Source organism: Arachis ipaensis, chromosome B1 (genome assembly GCF_059453495.1).
Source record: "Arachis ipaensis isolate K30076 ecotype BB chromosome B1, ASM5945349v1, whole genome shotgun sequence".
Taxonomy (NCBI): Eukaryota; Viridiplantae; Streptophyta; class Magnoliopsida; order Fabales; family Fabaceae; genus Arachis; species Arachis ipaensis.
Window position 1 is genome coordinate 96,999,129 of NC_142436.1, and position 23,464 is coordinate 97,022,592.

The 23,464-nt window shown below is 38.9% G+C and overlaps 2 non-coding genes across 2 annotated transcripts; both read right to left on the minus strand.

Annotated features, from left to right (window-relative positions):
• Positions 1–2,885: 2,885 nt before the first annotated feature.
• On the minus strand, positions 2,886–2,993 carry LOC148577579 (small nucleolar RNA R71). Its single transcript, XR_015904256.1, has one exon. It is a non-coding gene; the product is annotated as a small nucleolar RNA R71 (small nucleolar RNA).
• Positions 2,994–16,166: 13,173 nt separating this feature from the next.
• On the minus strand, positions 16,167–16,274 carry LOC148577580 (small nucleolar RNA R71). The gene has a single exon (XR_015903719.1). It is a non-coding gene; the product is annotated as a small nucleolar RNA R71 (small nucleolar RNA).
• Positions 16,275–23,464: the final 7,190 nt, after the last annotated feature.

Sequence of the window (23,464 nt, forward strand, 5' to 3'; positions counted from 1 at the left end):
AGAGGTTCAAAGGAACGAAAGCATCTCCATTCGCTTATCTGAAATTCCTATCAATGAATTACATAAGTATTTCTATCCTTATTTTATTAATTAATATTCGAAAACCACATAACTGTTTTATATCCGCCTGACTGAGATTTACAAGGTGACCATAGCTTGCTACATACCAACAATCTCCGTGGGATTCGACCCTTACTCACGTAAGGTATTACTTGGACGACCCAGTGCACTTGCTGGTTAGTTGAACGGAGTTGTGTCCACACATAGGTGCCATAATAATGATTCCATACAACAACAAAGAATACTACATTGATGTGATCACAATTTCGTGCACCAAGTTTTTGGCGCCGTTGCCGGGGATTGTTTGAGTTTTCGGCAAGCTTTTGGTCCGGTAACATCAGTGCCAGATTCCCTTTTGATCCGGCAACAGCACCAAGTTTTTGGCGCCGTTGCCGGGGATTGTTTGAGTTTGGACAACTGACGGTTCATCTTGTTGCTCAGATTAGGTAATTTTCTTTTTATTTTATTTTCAAAAATTTTTTCAAAAAAAAATTTTTTTTAAATTTTCTCATCTGTTTTCGAAAAAAAAAATAAAAATGTTTTCAAAAATAAATTATTCTATGGCTTCAAAATTTTTAAGAATGAATTCTAGTGTTTCATGAAATATGTTGAATCATATCTGGCTGTAAAGCCATACCCAAACTACTTTGGGATTGGTATTCAACTAATCACTCCAGCCCATGTAATTATATGTTGCAGCCTGGCTCGCTGTAAGGCCATGTCTAGTGTTTTGGACTGGAGCTTTCTTTGAAAGCTTGGCTGGCTAGTGAGCCATGTCTAATTCCTGGACTGAAGCTTTAGACTAAGAATGCAAGATTCCTGGAATTCATATTAAAAATTTTGGAATCCTTATTTTTCTTTTTCATATAATTTTCGAAAAATATAAAATAAAAATCCAAAAAAAATTAGAAAATCATAAAAATCAAAAATATTTTCTGTTTCTTGTTTGAATCTTTAGTCACATTATAAGTTTGGTGTCACTTGCATATGCATCTTGCATTTTTCGAAAATTTCATGCATTCATAGTGTTCTTCATGATCTCAAGTTGTTCTTGGTAAGTCCTCTTGTTTGATCTTGATGATTTTTTTGTTTTGTGTCTTTTCATGTTTATCATATGCATTGTTGAATTCTTAGTGCGTGAGCATTAAAGAATTCTAAGTTTGGTGTCTTGCATGTTTTCTTTGCATTAAAAATTTTTCAAAAATATGTTCTTGATGTTCATCATGACATTCAAAGTGTTCTTGGTGTTCATCTTGACATTCATAGCATTCTTGCATGCATTCATTGTTTTGATCTAAAAATTTCATGCATTGCATATTTTTCATGTTTTTCATAAAAATTTCAAAAATCAAAAAAATATCTTTCCCTTTTTCTCTCATCAAATTCGAAAATTGAGTTGACTTTTTCAAAAATTTTTAAAAATCAAGTTGTTTCTTATGAGTCAAATCAAATTTTCAATTTGAAAATCTTATCTTTTTCAAAATCTTTTTCAAAAATCAAATCTTTTTCAAAATTCTTAGTTATTTTCGAAAATTCCAAAAATATTTTTCAAAAATCCTTTTCTTATTTTTATATCAAAATTTTCGAAAATAACATAATCAATTAATGTTTTGATTCAAAAATTTGAAGTTTTTTACTTGCTTGTTAAGAAAGATTCAAACTTTAAGTTCTAGAATCATATCTTGTGATTTCTTATGAATCAAGTCATTAATTGAGATTTTAAAAATCAAATCTTTTTCAAAAACTAACTTCAATCATATCTTTTCAAAAATATCTTCTTATCTTATCTTTTTCAAAAATATCTTTTCAAAATATCTTTTCTAACTTCCTAACTTCTTATCTTTTCAAAATTTGTTTCAACTAACTAACTAACTTTTTGTTTGTTTCTTAACTTTTTCAAAACCACCTAACTAACTCTCTCTCTCTCTCATTTTTCGAAAATATCTTCCCCCTTTTTCAAAATTTCTTTTTAATTAACTATTATTTTAAATTTTAAATTTTAATTTTCGAAAAAAAAAAATACTAACAATCTTCAAAAACCATTTTCAAAAATCACTAACTCCTTTTCAAAAATTTTCGAAAATTCCCTCCTTCTCTCTCATTCTATTCTATTTATTCATTCATATCCTAACATCTCATCTCACATCTCTTCCATTCGTACAGTTGCATTTCTTCCTTTACATCACATTCTTTGTCTCCCCCTTCCCTTCCACTCACAAAGGGATCCCTATACTGTGGTATAGAGGATCTCTATTATTATTATCATTTTTCTGGCCATTCTTCCTTGTCATATGAGCAGGAGCAAGGATAAGAACATTATTGTGGAAGCAGATCCAGAACCTGAAAGGACTCTGAAGAGAAAATTAAGAAAAGCTAAAATACAACAATCCAGAGATAACCTTTCAGAAATTTTCGAACAGGCAGAGGAGATGGCAGCCGAAAATAATAATAATGCAAGGAGTATACTTGGTGACTTTACTGCACCTAATTCCAATTTACATGGAAGAAGCATCTCCATTCCTGCCATTGGAGCAAACAACTTTGAGCTGAAACCTCAATTAGTTTCTCTGATGCAGCAAAACTGCAAGTTTCATGGACTTCCATCTGAAGATCCTTTTCAGTTCTTAACTGAATTCTTGCAGATATGTGATACTGTTAAGACTAATGGAATAGATCCTGAAGTCTACAGGCTCATGCTTTTCCCTTTTGCTGTAAGAGACAGAGCTAGATTATGGTTGGATTCTTAACCTAAAGACAGCCTGAACTCTTGGGATAAGCTGGTCACGGCTTTCTTAGCCAAGTACTTTCCTCCTCAAAAGCTGAGCAAGCTTAGAGCTGATGTTCAAACCTTCAGACAGAAAGAAGGTGAATCTCTCTATGAAGCTTGGGAAAGATACAAACAATTGACTAAAAAGTGTCCTTCTGACATGCTTTCAGAATGGACCATCCTGGATATATTCTATGATGGTTTATCTGAGCTATCAAAGATGTCACTGGACACTTCTGCAGGTGGATCCATTCACCTAAAGAAAACGCCTGCAGAAGCTCAAGAACTGATTGACATGGTTGCTAATAACCAGTTCATGTACACTTCTGAAAGGAATCATGTAATCAATGGGACGCCTATGAAGAAGGGAGTTCTTGAGGTTGATACTCTGAATGCCATATTGGCTCAGAACAAAATATTGACTCAGCAAGTCAATATGATCTCTCAGAGTCTGCATGGAATGCAAGCTGCATCCAACAGTACTCAAGAGGCATCTTCTGAAGAGGAAGCCTATGATCCTGAGAACCCTGCAATAGCAGAGGTAAATTATTTAGGTGAACCTTATGGAAACACCTATAACTCAACATGGAGAAATCATCCAAATTTCTCATGGAAGGATCAGAAGCCTCAACAAGGCTTTAACAATGGTGGAAGAAACAGGTTTAGCAATAGCAAACCTTTTCCATCATCAACTCAGCAACAGACAGAGAACTCTGAACAAAATGCTTCTAATTTAGCAAATCTAGTCTCTGATCTATCTAAGGCCACTGTAAGTTTCATGAATGAAACAAGGTCTTCCATTAGAAATCTGGAAGCACAAGTGGGCCAGCTGAGTAAAAGGATCACTGAAATCCCTCCTAGTACTCTCCCAAGCAATACAGAAGAGAACCCGAAAGGAGAGTGCAAGGCCATTGACATAAGCGCCATGGCCGAACCTGTGAGGAGAGGAGAGGACGTGAATCCCAAGGAGGAAGACCTCCTGGGACGTCCAGTGATCAATAAGGAGCTTCCCTCTGAGGAACCAAAGGAATCTGAGACTCATCTAGAGACCATAGAGATTCCATTGAACCTCCTTATACCCTTCATGAGCTCTGATGAGTATTCCTCTTCTGAAGAGAATGAAGATGTCACTGAAGAGCAAACTGCCAAGTTTCTTGGTGCAATCATGAAGTTGAATGCCAAGTTATTTGGCATTGATGCTTGGGAAGTTGAACCTCCCTTGTTCATCAATGAACTAAGTGATCTGGATCAACTGACATTGCCTCAGAAGAGACAGGATCCTGGAAAGTTCATAATACCCTGTACCATAGGCACCATGATCTTTAAGGCTCTGTGTGACCTTGGTTCAGGAATAAACCTCATGCCCCTCTCTGTAATAGAGAAACTGGGAATCTATGGGGTGCAAGCTGCTAAAATCTCACTAGAGATGGCAGACAGCTCAAGAAGACAGGCTTATGGACAAGTAGAAGATGTATTAGTAAAGGTTGAGGGCCTTTACATACCTACTGATTTCATAGTCCTGGATACTGGAAAGGAAGAGGATGAATCCATCATCCTAGGAAGACCTTTCCTGGCCACAGCAAGAGCTGTGATTGATGTTGACAGAGGTGAAATAGTCCTTCAATGGAATGAGAACTCCCTTGTATTCAAAACTCAAGGATCTCCCTCTGCAACCATGGAGAGGAAGCTTGAAAAGCTTCTCTCAAAGCAGAGTCAACCAGAGCCCCCACAGTCAAACTCTAAGTTTGGTGTTGGGAGGCCACAACCAAACTCTAAGTTTGGTGTTGAACTCCCATATCCAAACTCTAAGTTTGGTGTTGGAGAGTCTCAACAAAGCTCTGCACATCTGTGACGCTCCATGAGAGCCCACTGTCAAGCTATTGACATTAAAGAAGCGCTTGTTGGGAGGCAACCCAATGTTTATCTAATTCTTATTTTTATTGTTTTTCATGTTTTCTTAGGTTCATGATCATGTGGAGTCACAAAATAAACAAAAAAATTGAAAACGGAATCAAAAACAGCAGAAGAAAAATCACACCCTGGAGGAGCATCTGTCTGGCGTTCAAACGCCAGAACAGAGCATAGTTCTGGCGCTGAACGCCCAGAATGGGAGCATCCTGGCGCTGAACGCCCAGAACAAGCATGGTTCTGGCGTTCAACGCCAGAAATGGCAGCAAAGGGGCGTTGAACGCCCAAAATGGGCACCAACCTGGCGCTAAACGCCCAGAGTTGTGTGCAAGGGCATTTTACATGCCTAAATTGGTGCAGGGATGTAAATGCCTTGACACCTCAAGATCTGTGGACACCACAGGATCATCTCAGGATCTGTGAATCCCTCACCCACCTCACCCTCTCTCTCTCCATTCATGACCATCCCTTCTGTTCTCCATTCACCACTCACATCCATACACAGATCCCTCCATCTCCTCCATATCTTCTTATTCATCTATTCTTTCTTCTTTTGCTCGAGGGCGAGCAACATTCTAAGTTTGGTGTGGCAAAAGCATAGCTTTTTTGTTTTTTTTCCATAACCATTGATGGCACCTAAGGCTAGAGAAACCTCTAGAAAGAGGAAAGGGATGACAAAAGCTTCCATCAAGGGTCTATAGCTCAGTGGTAGAACATTTGACTGCAAATCAAGAGATCCCTGAGATACCTCAGGGGATTCATTTTCTTCCACACAATTATTGGAAGCAACTAAGGGTGGAACATCAGGAGCACTCCATCATCCTTCATGAAATTAGAGAAGATCTAAAAGCAATGAAGGAGGAGCAGCAAAAACAAGGAAGAGACATAGAAGAGCTCAAGGACATCACTAAGGTGGACTCATTCCTTGTTCTTACTTTCTCTGTTTTTTTTCGTTTTATATGTTATGTGCTTATCCATGTTTGTGTCTTCATTACATGATCATTAGTAGTTAGTAACTTTGTCTTAAAGTTATAAATGTCCTATGAATCCATCACCTCTCTTAAATGAAAAATGTTTTAATTCAAAAGAACAAGAAGTACATGAGTTTCGAATTTATCCTTGAACTTAGTTTAATTATATTGATGTGGTGACAATGCTTCTTGTTTTCTGAATGTATGCTTGAACAGTGCATATGTCTTTTGAAGTTGTTGTTTAAGAATGTTAAATATGTTGGCTCTTGAAAGAATGATGACTAGGAGACATGTTATTTGATAATCTGAAAAATCATAAAAATGATTCTTGAAGCAAGAAAAAGCAGCAAAGAACAAAGCTTGCAGAAAAAAAAAAAGAAAGAAAAAAAAAATATAGGCGAAAAAAAAAAATAGAAAGAAAAAGAAAAAGCAAGCAGAAAAAGCCAATAACCCTTAAAACCAAAAGGCAAGGGCAAATAAAAAGGATCCCAAGGCTTTGAGCATCAGTGGATAGGAGGGCCTAAAGGAATAAAATCCTGGTCTAAGCGGCTAAACCAAGCTGTCCCTAACCATGTGCTTGTGGCGTGTAGGTGTCAAGTGAAAACATGAGACTGAGCGGTTAAAGTCAAGGTCCAAAGCAAAAAAAAAAAAAAGAGTATGCTTAAGAACCCTGGACACCTCTAATTGGGGACTTTAGCAAAGCTGAGTCACAATCTGAAAAGGTTCACCCAATTATGTGTCTGTGGCAATTATGTATCCGGTGGTAATACTGGAAAACAAAATGCTTAGGGCCACGGCCAAGACTCATAAAGAAGCTGTGTTCAAGAATCATCATACTGAACTAGGAGAATCAATAACACTATCTGAACTCTGAGTTCCTATAGATGCCAATCATTCTGAACCTCAATGGATAAAGTGAGATGCCAAAACTATTTAAGAGGCAAAAAGCTATAAGTCCCGCTCATATGATTGGAGCTATGTTTCATTGATAGTTTGGAATTTATAGTATATTCTCTTCTTTTTATCCTATTTGATTTTTAGTTGCTTGGGGACAAGCAACAATTTAAGTTTGGTGTTGTGATGAGCGGATAATTTATACGCTTTTTGACATTGTTTTTAGTATGTTTTTAGTAGGATCTAGTTACTTTTAGGGATGTTTTCATTAGTTTTTATGTTAAATTCACATTTCTGGACTTTACTATGAGTTTGTGTGTTTTTCTGTGATTTCAGGTATTTTCTGGCTGAAATTGAGGGACTTGAGCAGAAATCAGATTCAGAGGTTGAAAAAGGACTGCTGATGCTGTTGGATTCTGACCTCCCTGCACTCAAAGTGGATTTTCTGGAGCTACAGAACTCGAAATGGCGCGCTTCCAATTGAGTTGGAAAGTAGACATCCAGGGCTTTCCAGAAATATATAATAGTCCATACTTTGGCCAAGAATTGACGACGTAAACTGGCGTTCAACGCCAGCTTTCTACCCAAATCTGGCGTCCAGCGCCAGAAAAGGATCCAAAACCAGAGTTGAACGCCCAAACTGGCACAGAAACTGGCGTTCAACTCCACAAATGGCCTCTGCACGTGTAACACTCAGGCTCAGCCCAAACACACACCAAGTGGGCCCAGGAAGTGGATTTATGAATCAATTACTTACTCATGTAAACCCTAGTGACTAGTTTATTATAAATAGGACCTTTCACTATTGTATTAGACGTCTTTTTGACCATCTTTGAACGCATTGTTCTTAGACCATAGGGGCTGGCCACACGGCCATGCCTGGACCTTCACTTATGTATTTTCAACGGTAGAGTTTCTACACTCCATAGATTAAGGTGTGGAGCTCTGCTGTTCCTCAAAGATTAATGCAAAGTACTACTGTTTTCTATTCAATTCTTCTTATTTCGCTTCTAAGATATCCATTCGCACCCAAGAACGTGATGAAGGTGATGATTATGTGTGACGCTCATCATCCTTCCCCCTTATGAACGCGTGCCTGACAAACACTTCTGTTCTACATGAATTAAGCTAGAATGAGTATCTCTTAGATCTCCTAACCAGAATCTTCGTGGCGTAAGCTAGAATGATGGCGGCATTCAAGAGAATCCGGAAGGTCTAAACCTTGTCTGTGGTATTCTGAGTAGGATTCAATGATTGAATGACTGTGACGAGCTTCAAACTCGCGATTGTTGGGCGTTAGTGACAGACGCAAAAGGAGGGTGAATCCTATTCCAGCATGATCGGGAACCGACAGATGAATAGCCGTGCCGTGACAGGGTGCGTGAGCATATTATTCACTGAGAGGAGGGGATGTAGCCACTGACAACGGTGATGCCCTTGCATACAGCCAGCCATGGAAGGGAGTAAGACTGATTGGATGAAGATAGCAGGAAAGCAGAGGTTCAGAGGAACGAAAGCATCTCCATTCGCTTATCTGAAATTCCTATCAATGAATTACATAAGTATTTCTATCCTTATTTTATTAATTAATATTCGAAAACCACATAACTGTTTTATATCTGCCTGACTGAGATTTACAAGGTGACCATAGCTTGCTACATACCAACAATCTCCGTGGGATTCGACCCTTACTCACGTAAGGTATTACTTGGACGACCCAGTGCACTTGCTGGTTAGTTGAACGGAGTTGTGTCCACATATAGGTGCCATAATAATGATTCCATACAACAACAAAGAATACTACATTGATGTGATCACAATTTCGTGCACCAATAGTTCAATCATTCAATGCATGAATATGTTTCCAAATCCTAGAATTTTCAATTACACTACAATTACACACTTATATATCTACCCAAAATTTCCAAGTATACCCTAATTGAATGATACACATCCTAACTTACCTAAGCCAATCAAGGATCCAAATTTAGGGACGTTCATGGTTTTTTGCTTCGGGTTGTTAATGTGCTCTATTTAAGAACAAATAAGGGTTTATTATGGGCTCAAACTTGGTTAGCAATGGTAGATAAGAGGGTTAAGGCCATTTAGCGAAAAGTGACTATTGAAATGATGGCCTCAATCATGTAAATGCATTCATACACAAAGTAATGGACATATAGAATCAGACAAAGCAAGGATCACAATCATAGAGAGAGAGATATGCGCACAAGAATGGAATTAATGGTTAGAAGATGTAACCATGCAATAGGCTCAAAACTTTCATGCTTGTGTTCTTAGCTCAATCACTATGTTCCAAATTACATTCTTAAAGCAAGTTTACTGCAAAAATTTTCAAAAATTTGGGTTCCTTCATGCTAGGGGTAACACAACGCAGAAGCTTCTTGATGTAAGTATATCGGCGTTGATTGCACCGCTCATATCTATCAAGCTTCCGGTGAAGATCTTCTATCCTTTGATGTGTGGATCTTTGCCGTAGTGGTGATGATGAAGTGGAAGGAATAGTAGATGGAAGGGCTATGTCAAGGCTCGGGTTGTTCATGGGAAGATGTAAGTATTTTCCAGTTGGGACCTCATCGCCCTTAGCCGGAACTATAATCTTTCTGTCCTTTTCTTCCCAAGGAACACCTACAGCAGCAACTAAATCAGATACCAATGCTGGAAATGGTAAATTACCCCGGTCATGAACTTGACTCATCGCTTGCTTGACAAGAAGCGGAATGTTCACCGGCTTCTCTGTGAGAACACACCAAACGAGCAAGGCGAGGTCTGCCGTGAAGGACGACTTGTGGGTGCTAGGTAGTACATAGTGAGATAGGATCTAGGCCCAAGCTCTAGCTTCCACAGTGAGAAGGTGAGCGTCAATGCTCTTGGGCCTCATTCAGAGTCGACCTTGGATCCAAAATGCCTCTGGCTCAGCAATGACTCGAAGGATCGAGTCCCAATCCAAACTTCTCTCGCTGGTGTAAGACTTCTTAGTATCCATCCATGTCACTTGGCACTGGTAGGACATTAAGCACTTGCTGAATAGCCTCTTCTGAAACTGAAACTTGCTTGCGGCGCATGTATACCAATTGAAGGGAGGAAAGATGGTAGTTAGTGTAGAATTTTTCAACCCAAGAGAGGTTGATTTCCCTTAGTTTTCTCAAAAGAAACTCCCATCCTCGTCGTTCAATGCGGGGTAAAATACAAGGAGCAACCTTGTTCGGCGGAGCAAGTAGATGCTCGGGATGATAGTTTCGTACCGCTTTGGAGGGGAATATAAGTTCACAGAAGCGGTTAGGAAACCTTGAAGAATCTTGCACCGGCTTGCTCTTTTCCTTCTCATCAATAGGAGCGGGTGTCTTCGCTTTCTTAGTTAAGGATCTGGCTCCCAATGAAGAGTGCGCCTTAGAAGTGGATCTTTGGGGTGCCCTTTTTGTGGCTGGTTTTCTTAGAGCTTTCGCCTTGCCTTTCGCGGTGGCCATTCTGAGAAAGGAAGGGAAACAGAAAAACATTAAACCCAAAGTATCATTTTAATAAAAACATGCAAGTGAAGGATAGTAATCATAAAGACATGGGTCACAACACTTGGCATGGGATGCAAGAGAAAGTAAAGCATGCAATGGCATGAGAGGAGTAATCTCAAGCATCCATAACAAAGAGCAAGTCACATTTAATGAGTATCTAATTAGCAAACAAAGTGGACTCAATGCGTGTAAAGGATAACAAGTGAATAAGGAGATGCACCCAATTGAAAGTACATTGTCAAGAGAAACCAAAATGGTTTTCATGCATTCCCTCGAACACTTGGCGTGTAATTATTAAGCAAAGAGTAATTATGAGATACTTAATCAATTCAAAGCCCAAAATGGAACATCAATCATCACATAGACATCACACATTGGCAAAGATAAGAAAAATAATGACAAAAGACCTATTAAGGCAAATTAAACTCAATTCAACATCCATGGAAAAATAAGGAAAAAGGAAAAATAAGCAAACACAAAGCAAGAAACATCATCATGCAATTGAAAGAGAGACTAAATAAAGCAACAAGAAGCATCTAATTAGAAGAAATAATGCAAAGAAAATGAAAGAAAAGAAATAAAAGAAGTGAAACCTTGAGAAGTAGAGGAGAACAAGGTTGAATCTTCTTTTGTGAAGATGAGAAAGAAGATAGGAGAGGTGTAGTGTCACCGGAAGAGGTGGTTGTCGCCGGTGAGTGGCCAGAGACAAGGGTGTAGATTATGGAAGAAGAAGAAGAAGAGGGGTGTGATGGAGGAAGAAGAAAAGGAGAATTAAGAGAGAAAAGGGGGTTGAGAGAGGGAAATAGAATAAAGCGCAAAGTTATAAAACTGATTCGAGCAACTGGCGCGCGCGCGGACAGTGCGCTGGCGCGTCGGTGAGGGTGTTAGCAAGGGACGCGTGCGCGGCAGTGGCGCGTACGCGCGAGGGAAATTGTGCCCCTGACACGGAAGTGGCACAAAGTTGGCATAAGTCTCTGGATTTTGTACAAGAGTTGGTGAATGGTGCAGGCGCGCGGACGCACACCTTGCGCGGAAGTGTGCCTGAAGGTTTTTTTGCAACTGGCGCGAACGCGCACAGCGTGCGGACGTGCACAGTGCGCGGACGCGTCAGTTTTTGGCACAAGGTTGGCTCAATTGTGGCACAACTCTCTGGTTTTTGTACCAGAGAGTCCAGATATCGCCATCGGTGCGTGCGCACAGCGTGCTTGCGCGTCGATGGATGTTTTGCTATGGTGCGCGCAGGCGGCAAGTACGTGGACGCGTGAGTGCCTGGCACAATTTGGGCACGAAATAGGCATGACTCTCGGGTATTTGGCCCAAGAGGTAGAATTACGCCACCGGTGCGCGCGCACAGTGCGTTGGCGCATCGGTGCCCATTTTCATTTTTCTATCTCTTTTTTTTTTCAACATAACAAGACCTATTCTAACACATTCTTGGTAGGTGCTTAAGCTAGTAGCCAAAGAGAATACTTCACAATGTCATGCTCAATCCAAAACATAGCATTCTCCTTACTTCAACAATTCATCCATACCAAAATGATGAAAACTACATTCACATTCTAATTATTCAACAAGGAGAATAAAACTAGCATTCATATGCAATCAATCAATCATCAAGAAATCACAAAATTCACAAGAATTTAAGGTTACAAATAAGATGGTATAAACATGGAAGATCTTACCACGGTGGGGTGCCTCCCACCTAGCACTTTTCTTTAACGTCCTTAAGTTGGACGGTCCTTTTCTTAAGCTTCTTTTCTCCTTGGTGCATCCTCCAATAGGTACACCTCTAGCTCTTTTGGGGGCTTGTAACCATGATACTTCTTCACTCTATGTCCATTCACTTTGAAATTCACTTCACTCATGGGATCAAACAATTCCACCACTCCATATGGCTTTATCTCCTTCACCTTGAAAGGTCCTTCCCATCTAGAACGGAGCTTGCTAGGCATAAATCGAAAACTTGAATTGTAGAGGAGGACTTCATCACCTTCTTGAAAGTCCTTCTTCCAAATGTGATGGTCATGAAATGCTTTGGTCATCTCTTTATAGATCCGGGCATTCTCATATGACTCGTTCCTCAAACACTCAAGTTCCTCTAGTTGTAGCTTCCTAGCTTCACCCGCCTTGGCTAAATCCATGTTGCACTGCTTTACTGCCCAATAGGCTCGATGCTCAATTTCCACCGGAAGTTGACACGCCTTACCATAGACGATCTGGAAGGGACTCATCCCTATCGGAGTCTTGTAGGCCGTTCTATACGCCCATAGTGCATCTCCTAACCGGAGGCTCCAATCCTTTCTTTGTGGATTGACCACTTTCTCCAAAATCCTCTTAATTTCTAGGTTGGACACTTCCACTTGTCCATTTGTTTGCGGATGATAAGCAGTAGCAACCTTATGCGACACTCCATAGCGCTTGAGCAATGCCTCTACGATGAGCGGATAATTTATACGCTTTTTGGCATTATTTTTACATAGTTTTCAATATAATTTAGCTATTTTTTAGTATATTTTTATTAGTTTTTAAATAAAAATCACATTTCTGGACTTTACTATGAGCTTGTGTGTTTTTCTGTGATTTCAGGTATTTTCTGGCTTGAGCAAAAATCAGATTCAGAGGTTGAAGAAGGACTGCAGATGCTGTTGGATTCTAACCTTCCTGCACTCAAAGTAGAATTTCTGGAGCTACAGAACTTCAAATGGCGCTTTTAATTGCGTTGGAAAGTAGACATCCAGGGCTTTCGAGCAATATATAATAATCCATACTTTTCCCGAGTTTAGATGACATAAACTGGTGTTGAACGCCAGTTCCATGCTGCATTCTGGAGTCAAACGCCAGAAACAGGTTGCAAAGTGGAGTTAAACGCCAGAACCAGGTAACAAACTGGCGTTCAACTCCAAGAAAGACCTCTACATGTGTAAAGCTCAATGCTCAGCCCAAGCACACACCAAGTGGGTCCCGGAAGTGGATTTCTGCATCATTTACTAATTTCTGTAAACCCTAGTAACTAGTTTAGTATAAATAGGACTTTTTACTATCTTTGGATCAGATCTTTGATTAGTTTTCATGCTATCTTAGAATTTTATGGGGGCTGGCCATTCGGCCATGCCTGGACCATTATCACTTATGTATTTTCAAACGGTAGAGTTTCTACACACCATAGATTAAGGTGTGGAGCTCTGCTGTTCCTCATGAATTAATACAAAGTACTACTATTTTTCTATTCAATTCAAGCTTATTCCTATTCTAACATATCCATTCGCACCCAAGAACATGATGAATGTGATGATTATGTGACGCTCATCATCATTCTCACTTATGAACGCGTGCCTGACGAACACTTCCGTTCTACATGCAAACAAGCTAGAATAAATATCTCTTAGATATCTAATACAGAGGACCGAGTCCGAGATATTAGAATCTTTGTGGTATAAGTTAGAACCCATGGATGGCCATTCCTGAGATCCGAAAAGTCTAAACCTTGTCTGTGGTATTCTGAGTAGGATCCGGGAAGGGATGGCTGTGACGAGCTTCAAACTCGCGAGTGCTGGGCGTAGTGACAGCATAAAAGGATAGTAAATCCTACTCCAGTATGATCGAGAACCGACAGATGATTAGCCATGCAGTGACAGCGCATTGGACCATTTTCACAGAGAGGATGAGATGTAGCCATTGACAACGGTGATGCCCTACATACAGCTTGCCATGGAAAGGAGTGGGAATGATTGGATGAAGACAGCAGGAAAGTAGAGGTTCAAAGGAACAAAAGCATCTCTATAGGCTTATCTGAAATTCTCACCAATGAATTTCATAAGTATCTCTATCGTAATCTTTGTTTTATTTATCTTTTAATTATTAAAACTCTATATCCATTTGAATCTGCCTGACTGAGATTTACAAGGTGACCATAGCTTGCTTCAAGCCGACAATCTCCGTGGGATCGACCCTTACTCATGTAAGGTTTATTACTTGGATGACCCAGTGCACTTGCTGGTCAGTTGTTTGAAGTACTGACAAAGAATTAAGATTATGAATGTGCGTATAAAGTTTTCAGCACCGTTACCAAGGAATGGAACCGTCATGATTTCTGCGCACCATATTTTTGGCGCCGTTGCCGGGGATTGTTCGAGTTTGGACAACTGACGATTCATCTTGTTGCTCAAATTAGGTAATTTTATTTTAATTTTAAGCTTTTTATTTCTTATTTTCGAAAAATACAAAAATATAATTTCTTCTTTTTCATTTTTCCCAATTAATTTTGGAAAAATCAAAAAAATTAATAAAATCATAAAATCAAAAATATTTTTGTGTTTCTTGTTTGAGTCTAGAGGCAAGTTTTAAGTTTGGTGTCAATTGCATCTTTTTAATTTTCTAAAAAAATTATTTTCGAAAAATTCATGCATTGCATTCTTCATGATCTTCAAGTTGTTTTTGGCCAGTCTTCTTGTTTGATCTTCATATTTTCTTGTTTTGTATCTTTTGTTGTTTTTCATATGCATTCTTGAATCATTAATGTCTAAAGAATAAGAATTTTTAAGTTTGGTGTCTTGCATGCTTTCTTTTCTTGAAAATTTTCAAAAATAAGTTCTTGGTGTTCATCTTGACATTCAAAGTGTTCTTGGTATTCAGCTTGACATTCATAGTGTTCTTGCATGCATCACATGCTTTGATCCAAAATTTTCATACATTGAGTCTTTGGGTTGTTTTTCTCTTTCTTCATTGAAAATTTAAAAATCAAAAAAATATCTTTCTCTTATTTCACTCATAATTTTCGAAAATTTGATTTGATTTAGTCAAAAATTTTTAAAATTTAGTTATTTCTTATGAGTCAAATTAAAATTTTCAATTTAAAAATCTTATCTTTTTCAAATCTTTTTCAAAAATCAAATCTTTTTCATTTTTCTTTCATAATTTTCGAAAATTCCAAAATGATTTTCAAAATTCTTTTTCTTATTTTGTTTCATAGTTTCAAATCTTTACTAACAATTAATGTGATTGATTCAAAAAAAATATTAAGTTTGTTACTTGCCTAGTAAGAAAGGTTCAATCTTTAAACTCTAGAATCATATCTTTTTAGTTTCTTGTTAGTCAAGTAATCAACTTTAATTTTCAAAATCAAATCTTTTTTTAATTTCTTTTTTAAATCTTTTTCAAATTAAGTTTCAATCACATCTTTTTCAAAATCAATTTCAAAGTCTTTTCTAACTTCCTTTCTAACTTCTTACCTTTTTAAAATTGATTTTCAAATTTTTTTTCAATCAATCCTATCTTTTTGTTTCAATCATATCTTTTTCAAAACTACCTAACTAATTCTCTCTCTCTAATTTTCGAAAATCTCTTCCCCCTTTTTCAAATTTTTTTTTATTTTTTTATTTCGAACCCTCTCTTCCTCTTGGTGTTCGAATTTCTCTTCTTCTATTCTTCTATTCTTATACTCACATACAGGAATCTCTATACTGTGAAATAGAGGATTCCATATTTTCTTTTCTGTTTTCTTCTTTTTCATATGAGCAAGAACAATGATAAGAACATTCTTGTTGAAGCTGATCCTGAACCTGAAAGGACTCTGAAGAGGAAGCTAAGGGAAGCCTAAGCACCACTCTCTGGAGAAAATCTGACAGAAATTTTCGAAAAAGAAGAAAACATGGCCGAAAATAATAACAATGCAAGGAAGATGCTTGGTGACTTTACTGCACCAAATTCCAATTTAGATGGAAGAAGCATCTCAATCCCTGTCATTGGAGCAAACAATTTTGAGCTTAAACCTCAATTAGTTTCTCTGATGCAACAGAACTGCAAGTTTCATGGACTTCCATCCGAAGATCCTTTTCAGTTCTTAACTAAATTCTTGCAGATCTGTGATACTGTTAAGAGCAATGGGGTTGATCCCGAGGTCTACAGGCTTATGCTTTTCCCGTTTGCTGTAAGAGACAGAGCTAGAGTATGGTTGGACTCTCAACCTAAAGATAGCCTGAACTCTTGGGATAAGCTGGTCACGCTTTCTTAGCCAAGTTCTTTCCTCCTCAAAATCTTAGCAAGCTTAGAGTGGATGTTCAAACCTTCAGACAGAAAGAAGGTGAATCCCTCTATGAAGCTTGGGAGAGATACAAGGAACTGACCAAAAAGTGTCCTTCTAACATGCTTTCAAAATGGACCATCCTGGATATATTCTATGATGGTCTGTCTGAGTTATCAAAGATGTCACTTGACCATTCTGCAGGTGGATCCATTCACCTAAAGAAAACGCCTGTAGAAGCTCAAGAACTCATTGACATAGTTGCAAATAACCAGTTCATGTACACTTCTGAAAGGAATCCTGTGAATAATGGGACGCCTATGAGGAAGGGAGTTCTTGAAATTGATACTCTGAATGCCATATTGGCTCAGAATAAGATATTAACTTAGTAAGTCAATATGATCTCTCAGAGTATGAATGGATTGAAGGAATCATCCAACTGTACTAAAGAGGCATCTTCTGAAGAAGAAGCTTATGATCCTGAGAACCCTGCAATAGCAGAGGTGAATTACATGGGTGAACCCCATGGAAACACCTATAATCCCTCATGGAGAAATCATCCAAATTTTTCATGGAAGGATCAACAAAAGCCTCCACATGGCTTTAATAATGGTGGAAGAAACAGGTTTTGCAATAGCAAACCTTTTCCATCATCCACTTAGCAACAGACAGAGAATTCTGAGCAGAATCCATCTAGCTTAGCAAATATAGTCTCTGATCTATCTAAGGCCACTGTGAGTTTCATGAATGAAACAAGGTCCTCCATTAGAAATTTGGAGGCACAAGTGGGCCAGCTGAGTAAAAGGGTCACTGAAACCCCTACCAGTACTCTCCCAAGCAATACAGAAGAGAATCCAAAAAGAGAGTGCAAGGTCATTGAATTAACCATCATGGCCGAACCAACAAGGGAGGGAGAGGACGTGAATCCCAGTGAGGAAGACCTCCTGGGACGTCCAGTGATCAACAAGGAGTTTTCCTTTGAGGAACCTAAGGAATCTGAGGCTCAATTAGAGACCATAGAGATTCCATTGAACCTCCTTCTACCCTTCATGAGCTCTGATGAGTATTCTACCTCTGAAGAGGATGAAGAAATTACTGAAGAGCAAGTTGCTAAGTATCTTGGTGCAATCATGAAGCTGAATGCCAAATTATTTGGTAATGAGACTTGGGAAGATGAACCTCCCTTGCTCATCAACGAACTAAGTGATCTGGATCAACTGAGATTGCCTCAGAAGAAACAGGATCCTGGAAAGTTCTTAATACCTTGTACCATAGGCACCATGACCTTTGAGAAGGCTCTATGTGACCTTGGATCAGGGATAAACCTCATGCCACTCTCTGTAATGGAGAAACTGGGAATCTTTGAGGTGCAAGCTGCTAGAATCTCAATAGAGATCGCAGACAACTCCAGAAAATAGGCTTATGGACAAGTAGAGGACGTGCTAGTAAAGGTTGAAGGCCTTTACATCCCTGCTGATTTCATAATCCTAGACACTGGGAAAGAAGAGGATGAATCCATCATCCTTGGAAGACCCTTCCTAGTCACAGTAAGAGCTGTGATTGATGTGGACAGAGGAGAGTTAGTCCTTCAACTGAATGAGGACAACCTTGTGTTTCAAACTCAAGGATCTCCTTCTGTAACCATGGAGAGGAAGCATGAAAAGCTTCTCTCACTGCAGAGTCAACCAAAGCCCCTGATGCACATAAACTAGTTATGCTACGATTTAGGAAATTGCACGATCGGCAAAATTCCTTCCGGCAAGTGCACCGGTTATCGTCAAGTAAAAACTCACAATAGAGTGAGGTCGAATCCCACAAGGATTGGTTGAGTGAGCAATTCGGATTAGAAGCGTGTTCTAGTTGAGCGGAATCAAGATTGAGATGAGTATTGCGGAATGTAAAATTGGCGGGAAAAGTAAATGACAAGAAATTGAAATGGAGGAATCTTAAATTGCATGAATTAAAGAGCAGAAACTAAATTGCTGAAATTAAAAGGGAATGGGGGTGATTGCATGAATTGAGTAGCAGAATGTAAAGAGAAAGTGGAAATCAGAAATGGGGAATTCATTGGGTTATAGGAGATATTGAGATCTCCGAATCAAAACATGTTTATCTCTTCCTCAACCAATGCGTTCATTGAATTTTGCTTGGCAATCTTATATGATTGGATCCCAATCCCTTGGCTCACCAATTCTCTCTAAAAACAAACAAATTCCCAATCCCTTGGTTTAAATGTTCATAAGAAGAGATGATGCTCGATCACTGATTATACCACACAGTTTCATGAACCACAATTTGGTAGGATTACATGTCACAATATCCATCCAAACCCCAATCCAATTCACTGTGAGAAAGCTTCTCTAGCATGAATCCTCCATTCCTTTCCCAAGGTTCCGAAGGATTCCAAGTATGGGTAGTTTCTTTCCCAAGACAACTACTCAATGGGATTAGATCGAGAAGCTTTCTAACAAAATTCAAGAGAAAAGATTGAAGAAGAAGATAAACTATTATTGATTCATTGAATTACAATAGAGCTCCCTAACCCAATGAAAGGGGGTTTAGTGAGTCATAGCTCTGAATTCAATTACAAAGATATGAAAACTAGCTAAAAGTGAAGGTCCCCCTCCTCTCTAACTTAAATTCTATCCTATTTATACACTTTCTATATTGAGCTTCTGTTGTGTTTCTTGGGCTTTGAGGCCTCTCCCTGCTTTCCTTTTGCCTTGGGTTTATGATCCATAATCTTGATGAGGCTGCTGGTCCAAATTCTGTAACATTCATTGAGCCAACTTAGTGATAATCAAATAATGGTACATGACTCAATAAATTGAAATTTCAGACTCATCAATCCTTCAGGCCCAATCCCATAAACCATGATATTCAATTGGGTTTCATACCAGAATAAGTTTAAGTTAATGTTTGTGCTCAAATACTAACTTAAACCACAATATCTTTGGTCCAGAAACCTTTTCCAAGAGTGGCGTTTAAGTTGCAGTTTAAGCTTAAACTGCAGCTTAAACGCCAAACACTTCCAGTGAGGCCTTTTGTAGAAGCACGTTTAAGCTTTAGTTTAAGGTTAAACTGACGCTTAAACGTGGAAATGGAAGAAGGCAGCCCTGGAGAGTCATGTAGTCGAACACGTTTAAGCTCCAGTTTGAGGTCAAACTGAAGCTTAAACGTGGATATAGGAAGGGCAGCCCTGGAGGTCGAACACGTTTAACCTCCAGTTTAAGGTCAAACTGGAGGTTAAACGTGGAAATGGAAGGAGGCATCCTGGAGGTCGAACACGTTTAACCTCCAGTTTAAGGTTAAACTGGAGGTTAAACGTGGAAGCTTAGAAAGGTAGCCCTGGAGGTGTCGAACACGTTTAAGCTCCAGTTTGAGGTCAAACTGGAGCTTAAACGTGGAAATGGAGAGAGCAACCCTGGAGGAGAAAACTTGGTCGAACACGTTTAAGCTCCAGTTTGAGGTCAAACTGGAGCTTAAACGTGGAAATGGCTCCCTGGTGCTTTTCCCATTCTGGCGTTTAACCTCCAGTTTGAGGTCAAACTGGAGGTTAAACGTGGAACTCCTTCCTGAGTGGCATTATCATTCTGGCGTTTAACCTCCAGTTTGAGGTCAAACTGGAGGTTAAACGTGGAATGCTTCTTTGGTGAGACTTTTCATTCTGGCGTTTAACCTCCAGTTTGAGGTCAAACTGGAGGTTAAACTTCAATTCCAGCATTTCTTAGCCTTCATGATTCTGGCGTTTAAGCTCCAGTTTAGGCTTAAACTGGAACTTAAACTCCACATGTGATATTCAAGCTTCCTTTATTGATTTTGTTGCTTCCTTGCCTAGCCTCTTCTTTCCTGAAATCATCCAAACAATTGCATCAAAGTCTTGCAAAATTTCATGAGAAATCTTCCATTCATAGCATTCAAGTAATATAACTAAAACTCATGGATATTGCATCAAAATCATATTGTTTGGATGGTTCATTGCTTTGTTATTCTTTTAACCATTCTTGGTTACTTTAAGCTCAAGAAAGTGCATAAAACCACTAAAACTAACAAAAAAATACTAGTGAAACTAGCCTAAGATGCCTTGGCATCACAACACCAAACTTAATACTTGCTTGTCCCTAAGCAAGTCCTGAGTTATTTGAGAAGAAAGTATGAAACAGAAAGCAATTACATTGGCTATATTAGCAGGCATTTGAAGTTCATCAGAAGGGTTTTATGCAGAAAGTTGCAGCATCACTTTTTCATACTTATCAGGTAAGATTATCACTTTTTCATTGCATCCATCAAACACTGCTATGGCCTCTTGTTATTCTTATGTCCTTGGCACATTTCTCTTCTTTGTTTTTCTTTTCTTTTTCTTAGAGCTTCTTTTGCTCCTTGTTTGCTTAGTGTCATGTGTTGCACAAGCCTTTGGCATTTTCTTTTTCTTATCAGTGCACTACACATATCCACTTTAGGCACTTTAGTTCACATTTCTTCTTGAGACATTGGTGCCCAGCACCTCTTTGTGTGACTAAATGTTTTGTATTTAGGTTGCTCTTGATAATGGACTTTTGGTTGATAATCCCGGGTTAGTTAACCCAAGTTACCAAGTGTTGAAACACTCCTCAGAACCTATTCATCCAAGCATATCCTTAATACATACACACCACAGGCATTTGTCTCAGAAGTTCAAACCATTGGTACCTAGCTTATTTTCTCAATTTTTTTTTGCTTTTTGTTTGCCCTTTTTCAGTGGCTTTTTCTTCTTCTTTTTCTTTCTTTTTTTATGGCCAAAGACATTTATTCATCAAGATCCATAGACAGTTTTCAATTTCTACATAAAAAAAATGATAATTCTACACTCTATGTCCAGTGATCTGACTTAAACAATCAAGCATGCATACCACCACTTAATTCTACTTGAATTGTCACTAATTGAGCCAAGTTACTTTTGTTCAAACTTTTCTTTTATTTTTAGAAACAGAACAAGCATGGCAAGCACTTGTTTAAGAGGGTGAAGTTATATCCAAACATCTAGGTATTCACTTTATTCAAAGCACTAAACAGACAAATATACTAACAACTTCCCATTCCAGAAAGATTCAACATTTACAGTCTAAACCAGAACAAGCATGCTTTTGTTTGCCCTTTTTAAAGAATTATCAAGGAACAATACCACCTTGTGAAATTTCTTGATTTCTCTTTGTTGCCAGGAAACAATTTGATTTCTCCTTCTTCTCCTAATTGTTGCTTCATGCTTTAAGATCCTTGTTTCCTTTCCTGCAAAGAGTGATGAAGTTGCTTGCTTCTCAAGCACTTGAGTGGTTAGCTCAACTATGTGTGGGTAAGTATCCGAGTTTTGGTGTGCGAACACCAAACTTAGACTCCCCCTTACTTCTCTATTCTTTGAGTCCTTGAGTTCTCTTTGGAATGAAGTTGCTGCTAAGGGTTCTAAGCATTTCTGTGACTGCTTAGAATGGTTGTTCCTTTCATATAATTCAAAGGTTGTTGTGTTCAGTTGATCTTTATGGTGGAATACCAAACTTAGAGTCACACATTCCCCTTTGAATTATTGATTTACGAATTCATTGTTTGGTGTGAAACACCAAACTTATTTCTTTGCAATGCACAGAAACTACTTCACCCCTTTTTATTGAAACAAATAAAAGAAACAGCAAAAGGGTATTACCTCAGGTTGGGTTGCCTCCCAACAAGCGCTTCTTTAACGTCATTAGCTTGACGGTTGTCCCTTGTTAGGGTGGATTGTAGTGCTTGACGTCTTCTCCTCTCACTATGAAAACGTCCCCACTTGATTCATTCATGACCTCTAAATGTTCCATAGAAAGAACTTTCCTGATTGTGAACACTTGAGGGAGCTGGGAAGGAATGGTTTTGAGGCCAGGTGGGATTGGCAGATAATGACTTGATATCACGTTATCTCCCGGAGAGAAACCTTCAGTGGGAATTTTCTTGTTTCTCCACCCTCTTGGCAATCTCCCTATCACTCTTCCCTTTCTCTTGAGGATTTCTTCATTGACCCTTATGTCAGGAGGATCCTTCTGATCTGTTTCCACTGATTCTTGTGGCTTTAACTCTTGCAACTCTTGTTTGCCTTCCAAGGACTGTTTTAGAGTTTCAGCTGCTGGATTACTTTCCTCCAAACACAGATGGCTACTATCATCCTTAGGCTTTTCAGGTTCTGGTTCAGGCTCAGATGCAGGTTTGAAAACTTTGAAAACGAGCTGTTCATCATGTATTCTCAGAATTAGCTCTCCTTGTTCTACATCTATGAGCGCTCTAGTAGTGGCTAGAAATGGTCTGCCCAGAATGATAGGGTGTAAGTAGCTTTCCTCCATGTCCACAATGACAAAGTCTGTGGGGAAGTAATAATCCCCCACTTTCACCAGCACATTTTCAACTACCCCTTCAGCTTGCTTCTGAGTTTTGTCAGCCAGTTGTATGATTACATCAGTGGATTTCACCTCATTCAGTTGTAGCCTCTTCATAAGAGTTAGAGGCATCACATTTATGCTAGCTCCTAGATCACAGAATCCTCTGTCAATTTTTGTTTCCCCTATGATGCAAGGGATATGAAAACTTCCTGGGTCCGTTTTCTTAGAGAGTGTGTCCTTCTTGATGAGAGCACTGCATTCTTTGTTCATTGTTACCGTTTGTCCTCCCTTCAAAACTCTCTTCTTGCTTAACAATTCCTTTAAATACTTGATGTGTGTAGGCATTTGATGGAGAATCTCAAGAAAGGGAATATTGACATGGAGAGAGTTAAATGTCTCTAAAAACCTTGAATAGGTTTTCCCTTTTTCACCTCCTCCTAACCTCTGAGGAAATGGTGCTTTTGGTTGGTATATTTCCAGCATGCCTTTTTGCAGTTCCTTGGCTTGCTCAGTTCCACTTTCCTGCTTAACTTCTTCCACTCCTTCCTTCAAGATTTCTGGCTCCTGCTCTGAGGGCCTGATTCCTTCTTCTTCTGAAACTTCCTTCAATATAGTGATGGCCTTGCATTCTTCCCATCTCACTCTCTTTTGTTCCCCTTTAGGATTCTTTTCTGTGTCACTAGGGAACACTGCAGTTGATTTGACGGCCTGTTGAGATAGCTCTCCTACTTGCGACTCCATCCTCTTGAGTTTTTCACCATGGTTTCTTAAGGTAGCTCTCACATCATCTCTGAAGCTTTTCAATTCGGTTATGTCTTGACTCATAGTTGCCATCATTCCTTCTATCCGGTTTAATTGATCTTGAAATTGTTGGTTCGGATTAAGTTGGGTAAGTTGATTATTTTGGCCATGATATGATGGTTGGGGGTAAGTGTTTTGTG